The 10,395-nt window shown below is 40.4% G+C and overlaps 1 protein-coding gene across 1 annotated transcript in view; it reads left to right on the top strand.

The window, feature by feature from the left end:
* The first annotated feature begins 8,751 nt into the window (after positions 1-8,751).
* The window catches only part of lsp1a (lymphocyte specific protein 1 a), a 49,176-nt gene continuing 47,532 nt past the window's right edge, over positions 8,752-10,395 (top strand). Inside the window, exon 1 of the mRNA XM_084936414.1 lies at positions 8,752-8,883. The gene's annotated coding sequence lies outside the window, so the exon portion shown is untranslated. The remainder of the gene's footprint in view (positions 8,884-10,395) is intronic.

Below are 10,395 nucleotides of genomic sequence, written 5' to 3'. Positions count from 1 at the left end.
GAAGGATCAGGAATTGATTTGTACACAGTAACATATATGATTTATAGTTTTCTGTGCATTTCAAATACTGTCCTTTCTGATGTTTATTTTTAATATCTAAAGTAACATGGCTGCTATGAGGCCAGCTAGGATCCCTGTGGACCTTGCCCTACAAATGATCCAGGACGGATGGGATGAAGAGACCATCGGAGGCATTGACTGACATCTCAGATATAGAGGACCCAGACTTTTGCAATGCAATAAATGGTACACATCCAGAGGATGTCTCTGAGGAGCAGCAAATCCATGATTTTTGTGCTGTTCCTGCCCACAGCTGAAAAAAAGCTCAAATCTCAGGTGCTGCTGTAGATGGAGGTTCGTGGTCAAAAGAGGGCGTGTTTGCACCGCTTTTTGCTTTGAGTGGAAGCTCAACGGTGTGAGGGCTCTGCAGCCGTTTAGATCAGACAGACTTTAAATGTTGACTCAATGCAAACAGCCTGTTTTTCATGTGAGAGAAAAACTGTGCCTGCATTATGTGTGTGTGTCTTTCTTTGTTCTGTTCTACTTTTCTGCTATTTGCTTTTGTTCATGGGTGGAAAATAACTTAGTTGAGTCTTCCCCGTTTGTTTTATTTTTACAGCACTTCAGAAAGAATAGATGTTCATTTAACCCCATTATATTCATCAGATACTTTGTAGTTACTTTACAGACTCAAAGGGACCCAAAGGTTAGAGAAATTAGATTGCTGGTTCATAACTTCCCATAACTGCAGTTTTTCCTAATGTCCACTTGAGGCAGACTCCAAAAGTGAGCCAGTCCACATAAACTCCCAGGTCAAAAAAAAGTATGTGCCATAAAAAATCTGGGTGGGAAATCAGAAAAGTGATGACTGATTGAAAAGGTTAAGAAGATTCAGACTGAGCTGCTCGAAATCACTGTTTCATGAGTGTGTGGATCTATGAAGAGAGCTGAGTAAGGTGCAGCCACCCAGCGTGACCAACCTGCTCCCAGTCTGTCACATCAAATACGGGTGTTTTGTCAGATGCTGTTGATGTCTGAGATATATACAAAGGATGTGCCTCACTGTTGGTGCTGTGACACACTAGGTGTAGAAATACTGAGTGCACAATGAGGCAGCAGATTACAGACCTGTTTTTCAGGAGACTCTGATTTGTCTTTTTTTGTTTTACTTAAGTATGAAGTGATTCAGATAGGTTTCAGAAAAAACTTTGATAAGGTTCATTATCAGTACTTTGTGAATACCAATTTGGAAATGTGGAGGTTCAGAAGGAAAAAGAGGTTCACCACCAGAAAATCCACCGCTTAAAGAAAAGAGGAGGAAAAACTGCACATGCGCTCGCTGCCTGTCCTGTGGCATTACCTGGACAGCATCCATCTGTCATCATCAGCTAATGCCACCAATCTGCAAAGCAAGCTAAAGAGGCACCAAAAATCCCCTCTAAAAACAATTATTTCAAAAAGGGAGACAATTGTCAGCGTACAGTAGTGTTCACAGTGCAGACATCATGCCACAAACTAGCTGTCAGAAGTACAGCCTTCAGACTGAAGCCATGTTAGATAATGTGGTGTCTATTTTAGATGGATATGAATACAAGTGTACTCATATTTTGATATTGATATTTTGTGTCCTTTGGGCCAAAACCTTTGAAAACCGCTGGGTTAAAATATGCAACAGTTAACTTGTATGTTTAAAAATGATGCAGAAGGGTGAACTTAAATGATTTGGGAATGTGATCGATCTCACTGGAAATTGCAACACGCCAATATAAGGTCACCTTGGTGTGTTTTTCTTAAGTCTGCAGAAAGAACATTTTTATTCTTTCAGGCCTGATTTTTTAATCCACAGGGATTCATACTTGTAAAACCTCCCTGTCACATGGAAAAAGGACATTTATTGTCATGAATTTTTATTTAAAAGATGATGGCAGCATGATGAGAGAACGTGGCTAGGAGTGGAAACCTGGTCATGCAGTGTGCTGACATATACAATTTTAATTCAAGTGGGTGTCAGCATTAATCCAGTATCGAGACATAAGGCTGAAATGTTTCTCTTTGTAACCTTCCCACATTATAAAAATCGATTAACATAAATGAGTTTATCATGCTGGGACCCAAACATCCAGGAACACGTGATAAAAACATCATAATAATCGTCTTTCTCTGTAACAGTCTTTCTGTGATCAGTTTAAAGGTTTTTTTTAAATGATTTCTTTGAACATTTTTGAAATGAAACTGCACTTGCATGAAAACACTGCTGAAGGTGTGAGTTCCTGCTTCCTTTCCTGTTGCACCGTGTCTGTTACTGCCACCTTTCTTTTCTTTTCTTTTCTTTTCTTTTTTAAGTAAATTCAGTTCACATTATTTCCTGCAGCCATCACTCACTCTTGCATATTAAAAAAAAAGCTACTGCGGTGATTTTCCATCTCCTCACTCTGCTGAATCAGAAATATCGCTCAGCAGCAGGTCGTCTCGCCACAGGCCTCGTGACTGTAACCCAAGCAGGTCCTAATAACTGACCCAGGCTGTAAAGTCATTTGGGTTTATTATGTCCAGCCTGCCGGAGGTCGTCGTAAAAGTTCAAGGAGCACTGTTACATTTAGTGCCTGCTCAAAACCCCATTAACTTTCTCCCATTTGTCCTGGATCCCATATGGCTTCACTTCAGATGGCGAGCAGCAGTTCTCCTTTTCCTCCCACAGCTGCCCACAGCCTCTCTGCACGCTAGTTGTCATAACTGGATGGAAGGTGATGAATTTCTTTTCTGAACTGAGCAGTTTTGCAGTCCACTCACTTCTACAAGGAGAAGGACGTTTTTGTATTTTTTATATTGTGAATGTGACAGACTGTTGAACTGGTGTAAATCAGTCAGTCAGAGCAGACAGAACAAGGTTTATCTGATTTCAGACTGTACTGCTGCCTTTCAGAGATGCCGGCTGTAGATACTATGGATATTTAAACTGAGGAAATAAAGCTAAATTAGGTTGTAAGGAAGCACGTGGACAAAACTGTAATGCTTGAGCTGATTAATACCCCTCCACACTTGTTCTTATTATTGGTGCTATCTGAGCCCAAAGTTTGCTGGTTGCTGATTTTATTAAACACATCTATTTACCAAGAGCAGTGTGAAGCCTAGCATTCCTTCAACATACATGAAACCAGACTTGGTTCCAGATTAGTCCTCCCAGTTTTATCTATTTGAGTTTTATATGCCTTTGTTAAGCTATTGTCCTTTCAAAAATTCCCAGATGCACATAAACTTTTGGGGTGACTGGGTGCTCTGCAGTCCATCTGAGCCTCCGGTTTGTTTCACTCGTGTGATTTTTGCATGCTGTGCCTGCTCGAGGATAATCAAACAATGCCCGGAACTATTTGAAAAGATGGGCACGGGTGCAGTTCAGCTGGACTCGGCACGGTCCACATGTGTTCCCCAGCACGGATCTACGATGCTTCCTCAATGAGAGCTGCTGCAGTAAAAATTGTTTTGTTCTTGATAAATATGTGAGAGGAGAGTGTGTCACCACTTTCATAGCTAAGCCACGAAATGCATAAAAACTAGATTTTTCTAAATCTAGATGTAGATTTGTTAGAGAATGTGTAAACATGCACTTGGACTTGGATGGTTAAGTGCCGTGTTAGGACAGGCCACCAGCCTGAGAACCTCTGGTAATTTTGTTTGTGCAAATCTGTTCATAACTTTCTGAGTAATCCCACCTGCAACCATGAAAAAAAGAAAAAAGAAAAAATTGGCTTCACAAGTTTGGCTCAAAAGTATATATACAAGCTCAAATATATGCATAGGCTACACATAAATCTTTTAATAAGTGGTGCTGAAAGTTGTAATAAGCTAAAGACTATAAACTTCCTGTTAAGAAACACAGTGAAAAGGTTCAGTTCAGTTACTGAATCACACACATCTGGAGACCTGTTGGCGGCTTCCTGGTATCCACAGGTTGCAAGCCCGCTGCTAGTGGTTGTTGAAGATGATGGCAGTCGCTGTGAAACTCGCCAACTGGTTGGGGAATACGCATTTTCCACGGTGATCAGTGATTCCCAGATGATTGTTGGCTTGTCTCTAGGCACATGTGATGGCGACTAGCTACAGGGACTTTTGCACAAATCTACCTGTCACCTAAACCAGCCACATTCTGCTATCTAGTGATTATTTAATTATGAACGGGGTAGTACAGATTTGGCATCAAAGTAGAACTTTGTTGAGTGATTGTGCTTTTAGCATGGTGAGACATAACATTTAAAGCATCAGCGTAATGACACATCTTGGCATCATCCAAAATCTAAATCAGTCTGTTTGAAAATACTGGATGGATGGACAAGGAGATTTCTAACATTAAACAATCTCTTGACAGTGAGGAGTCCTGGGTGTTGTCAATGGTTTGTGACAACACCCACAGTGTGTGGATCCATACTGAAATATGGATTCTTCCGTTACTAAACTGATTCTCATATTAAAATATCGATATTTAAGTAATTTGGGGTAAATTTGTAGTTTGTCATTAACAGGAACACAGTGGAAAGTAACTTTACTATTGGGATTGTCAGATGATGATCGTAAGCCGAGTCATGTGTGGCCCTACTTTAGCTCCACAAACAGCCAAGATGCAGTTTGTGACACAAACCTTGTCAAACACAAACAAAAGTAAATTATAACACAGATGATGATGATGATGATGATGAGTTCATGATGAGGCGAACTGAAGAGGAGGAGAGCGACAGGTGTTGCAAGGGGGAATCAAACGTTGCTTGTGGAGTCCTTCGGTGCTGCAGGCGGGCACTATCCAGGTACGGAGGGAGAAAATGTGGAGCTGTTGGCGAAGTGTAACACTGCTGAATTTTGGAAAGTGACTTAGTCCAGGCTTAGAGTTTTGTGTCTATGTTTACATGATGGGAATTCACCGCAGCTTTAAAAAATATAGAATTGTATTTGTTTAAATTGTAGAGTATTTTTAATTAAATAGTATCTTTAAAATATACAGCGTACACTCTAAAAATAAAAATACAACTCAAAATATTTAATAAGATGAAATCTAATGTTTTGTATTAATTATAAAGACAGAGTTTGAAATACACTAATTTTAAAAATAGCACATCAAGTTTTTGTACAAAGTATCTGTATCGGATCAGTATCGCTGATACAAGACGGAATTTTACTTGGTATCAGATCAGACAGGAAATCAGTGGCATCGCACGTCACTAGTGACTCCTTTCAGACAAATGTAATTTTCTATGAGAACACAGTCTGACAGTTAATATACAATCTTCTAAATGTATTATAATAACAGATAATGTTCTGCCTCTGGATTTACATCTGGAACAAAATGTGCACCATCAGCAAGTGGTGCTGATGGTGATCATCATCGGCTGAGTGGTGCGACACAAACAACCTGCTGCTTAACACTGAGAAGACCAAGGAGCTCATCGTGGACTACAGGAGGAATGCTGAGCCACATCCACCCATCCACATTAAGGGGACGGCTGTGGAGCGTGTGAGCAGCTTCAAGTTCCTGGGAGTCCACATCTCCGAGGATCTCACCTGGACGACCAACTGCTCCAAGCTGGTCAGGAAGGCTCACCAGCGCCTCTTCTTCTTGAGGACTCTGAGGAAGAACCACCTGTCCTCAGACATCCTGGTGAACTTCTATCGTTGCACCATCGAGAGCATCCTGACCAACTGTATAACAGTCTGGCACGGGAACTGCTCTGCCTCGGACCGGAAGGCGTTGCAGAGGGTCGTGAAAACTGCCCAGCGCATCGCCGGAGCACCACTTCCTGCCATAAAAGACATCTACAGGAAGCGGTGTCTGAAAAGGGCTGGGAAAATCATCAGAGACCCCAGTCACCCATCACATGGACTCTTCACCCTCCTGCCCTCTGGGAGGCGCTACAGGAGCCTCCGGACTAAGACCACCAGGTACCGGAACAGCTTCTTCCCCACAGCTGTCAGACTCCTGAACTCTGCCTCCTGACATCTGACCCACGTTAACACATGGACTGAACATACACACACCCACAATGGACAACTGTACCCTCAAACACACAATAATAACATGGACTGAACCACCACTCACAACCACTAGCACTTTATATAGATACTGTAGAAATTATCCACATATCTAATTTATCTTAACTGCACTACTGTATAGCTCTGTAAATAATCATTCTGTACATACGATAATTTTTTAACCCTACAACTGTTTACAACTTGCATAGTTCCCATTTCTGTATAACTGTATATCTCAGATTTCTGTAAAGTTATTTATTTCATATTCTGTATAGTTTTTCATATTTATATCCTGTTCATAGCCTGTACATAGCTTGTACTCACTACAGCCTGTACATACCTATAGTTATAGAATATTCACAACATACTTCATACCGTGTACATTATAACATACCATAATAGACCCATTTCTGTAATATACTTACATATCTATATTATTGCTAATATATATTGTAATATATCTATATCACTAAAGCACTTCTGGATGGATGCAAACTGCATTTCGTTGCCCTGTACCTGTGCATGTGCAATGACAATAAAGTTGAATTCTATTCTATTCTAAGATGCCACAAATCCTTCGGTTGTTAAAGGCTGATCCAGTTACCTGAAAAATACGTTTGGTCTTCACCACTAATTACACCCCTAATCCAACTAAATACCTGCTGAGAGTCCAGACCACAGCAAGCAGTGTGATATTTGTGGTCTGGCTTATTGAAGCTAATAAAGACGAGTTTAGATGTTCTTTTTTTATAAGGAATTTGTGATGCAGCTGGGTGATGTGCTGCCATGCATGGAACACACAACTGTAAGGAAGCACACTGTAACACCTTGGGTCCGTCATTACATTGATCACATGTGTCTGTGCTGCCACAACTAACAGCTTAAGCAATAAATTAATCTGGAGAACATTTTTTCAGTTTGTTGTGTGCCCATTATTTCAATTAAATTTGACTGAAAATATCTCATAATTTCCCATAATGCACATCTTTTTTGACTAATCACGTTAGTCCATGAGATATCTCTTGAGTATTCATGCTAGTTCTCACTTGCTTCGTATATAGCTAATGCTTGGGCAGCTGCCATGACTTAACTGTGGCCTTTTTACCAAAAAATGCAATATTTAACCAAGTGGTTTTCATTTGTAAACCTAACCAGCGACTAAAAGCAAGTGGGTGGCAAGAAAAATAATATGCAATAAAAAAGCAAAGAATTCTGCAAAACACCTTGGTCCTAACATGCCACAAACAATGGCCTTTTGGGAGGTAAACCAGCAACTTACCATCCTTCTAACCTCCAAACACGGACTTTTTAGATCTCTAAGACAAGACCATATTCTCCAGGGAGCAAATATCACCACAGCTGGTGGTGAATCAAATAACTGACGCAACAAAGCATCATTATTGCACCTGGGGGTAAGAATGGCTTGTATATGCATTCTTAGGATATTTCTAGTCCTCTTTTTGGTTTGGTTCTGTCATAGAAATATGATGAATGTTGTTTTTAGTGGCTGGTGGAGACCAAACCTGAGCTACAAAATGTTCTAGTTTTATGAGATGTTCACTGAACTGATATTTCTGATTTCATATTTTATAGAACTTTTATATATTTTCTCGATTCTTTGAGGGTATTTTAATTTTTTTCTCAAGCTTGATATTACTTGCTTGGTTTATCTTTACCTCACTCTGCAGGAATGCATTGTTTCTACTTACTGCTGCTTTAATGAGGCTGCATTCCTCTACCTGAATGCGCTATCACTACTCTCATACATGTTGTTAAGCTCTCAGTGGGGTCTGAGTGCAGTAAAAGCCATCCTGACTAAAGCCCATAAAGGCCTGGAGCTTGCACAACTGAACAAAAACAGAAAACAATGCAAACGGTTTAAATTTACCACCTCCACATGTCACTGAGTCAGTCCGGTTCTTTAATACAGCAAAGCAGTCAGTTCTTGTGCTGTTTGAAACACAAGAGACAAATAACCCAGGTTAATTTCTCGAAATAAGTTACTTCAGATTTCATTCTTTAAACAGAATAAAAAGTATTATGATGCCATTAGCCTTTTTTTTCCCAGTTGATCAGAGCCTATCTGAGTATTTTGTACACAACTTTACCTCTTCAGACAGAACTGATTTATGAACATAAAAATTAATAAATGAATCTGAGCTGCATGGAAAGCAGTAACATCCCCCCTCTGTTGGACTTACTAATATTTACCAGTAACTATTCCTAAGATGAGGACTATATCCCAACTTGGAAAACCAAGAAAAGAAAAACCCATACAGACACACCCACTGGCTTGTTTTCAGTACTTGTTGTTTGTGATGTTTGTGGTGGAGAATGCTGCCTGGTGTCAGTGAATGCATTGCCACGAACACGCTTTCATGAACGCACCCTGAGTCCTAACTCCTTCCCAAACAAATCTCAAATTAGGGCCTGATGCGAGGCACCTGTGGCTTCTCTCTCTGGTGTTTATGGTATGTAGCTGAAATACATAATTTAACATACCCAAAACAACCTTATACACATTCATGTTTATTTCACTGCCTTTTGTTTTAGCTTTGATCTTTATGTTAGTCAAACAAATTGTACTATATGTAGAATCCCAGAGTGGTTGAGATCTGTGAACCTGTGTGTTGACACCCATTTTTGTTTGTATTGTGCTGGATCCTGGCTAATGCCTTCAAAGATTCACCTGTTTTATATTTATTTTTATTTTATTATAAAACCAACTCTTTGTTTTTGTTTGGATTTAGTTTTATCTCTATCTGTCAGGAAGTTAGCCCTCGTCGCTGAGGCCTCCCACACTTACAGTATGCGGGTAAAGCTACTGGGCCCAGAGTGTAGACTGCACCATCTTGTATAGGAGCTCAGGTGAGTAGTTGGTAGCACTCCTCAGTGCCCTCTGTTTGTTTTAATATATAATTTCTAAGTGTGTGAGTGTGTATCAGTTTGTTGGAAGACATAATTACACACTAAGCAATGTATAGTACAATATTCTTTTTTTCTGCTTAATCTAAAAAAAATAAATACTTACTGTACCTTTACAAAAAAAAAAGTATTGCATTACTTTCTATGAGTAATGACCCGGGCACTGTATATTGGATAAAACGTGGTGATGAGTATAGATGTACCATGCTTGCGTTGACTATTAGAGAGTGATGTTATGTCGCAGTGGTCCTGCGCCACATGCTCCGGCGACATCTCCGAAAAAATATTAAGAAACATTGTTATATTCATTCTCCCAGTCTGCAAAACACAGAGACTGAATAAAATTCCCATCACAATTCCAACAAGGATAAAAAGCTGGTCTGCTTTTTCATGACTACGATGGACTCTGTGTTTTTTAACTGTTTGTTAAACACTCTGTGTTCCTCTCTTTAAAGTTTGGGTTCACTACCCTAATGTTCTAATCTCATGCCAATGTCCCTGACCACCATGCAAAACTGAAAAGGAATGTCAACCAAGGGAACCCCACAGTGTCCGAAGCTGAGAGTTCAGGATCTATCTCTTCTATGCCCCTTGGCGCTTTGCCACCCGGCTGAAAGAAAAACTACAGTCTCTGCAGTTTATCTTGACTAAAAAGGTTTCATTATGAGCTGGGTGTCAGCAGATCTCTGCTGGCATGGAAACTTGTCTTTATTTACCACCACAGGCAGAAAACAAAGTGATCATGTTCTTGAGTAAAAACACCTCAAGGGCTTAAAAATGGGCCTAATATCAAGTTTATGTGTGCTACCTTCACACAAACCCTTCAGAGATCTGAGGCGGTATCATCCAGAAGCAGATGTTCACTCCGTCATCTTCAGCCTTAGATCTTTCTTTTCTTTTTTTCGGATCATCTTTCCCCTTGTCAGTTTGTTTCCACCGTTTAATCATCTGAAGAATCTGAAACCCAATGCCTCCACAGATATTCACAGCTGTACAATGAGTTGCTGTGGCTGTGAGGATTTACAAGTTATTTCTGCAGCTTGTGCAAGGATTCATGTGGGTCAGTGCGATGTAAATTTTGTGCATAGGAAATGTAGCTATTCACGAGAGTCCAGTAGTCTAGTCCAGCGGTCCCCAACCCCCGGGCCTCGGACCGGTACCGGTCCGTGAGTCGTTTGGTACCGGGCCGCGAGAGTTGAGGCTCAGGTGTGAAATGTATGGTTTTCAGGGTTTTTATCGGTTTTCAGTGTTATTTTGTTATCGTTTTTATCGTTAACTCGGTTTTCCTGGGTCTTTTCACGTGTGTTATGAATAAATCTTCTTTTTTTCGGTACCGGTACTAGTTTTATTTTGTTGTATTTATCCGCCACACCTTAAAGGCCGGTCCGTGAAAATATTGTCGGGCATAAACCGGTCCGTGGCGCAAAAAAGGTTGGGGACCGCTGGTCTAGTCAC

This window comes from Perissodus microlepis, chromosome 7 (assembly GCF_051167445.1).
Source record: "Perissodus microlepis isolate ML-2025 ecotype Zambia chromosome 7, ASM5116744v1, whole genome shotgun sequence".
Taxonomy (NCBI): Eukaryota; Metazoa; Chordata; class Actinopteri; order Cichliformes; family Cichlidae; genus Perissodus; species Perissodus microlepis.
This window is presented reverse-complemented; position numbering and strand designations above follow the sequence as displayed.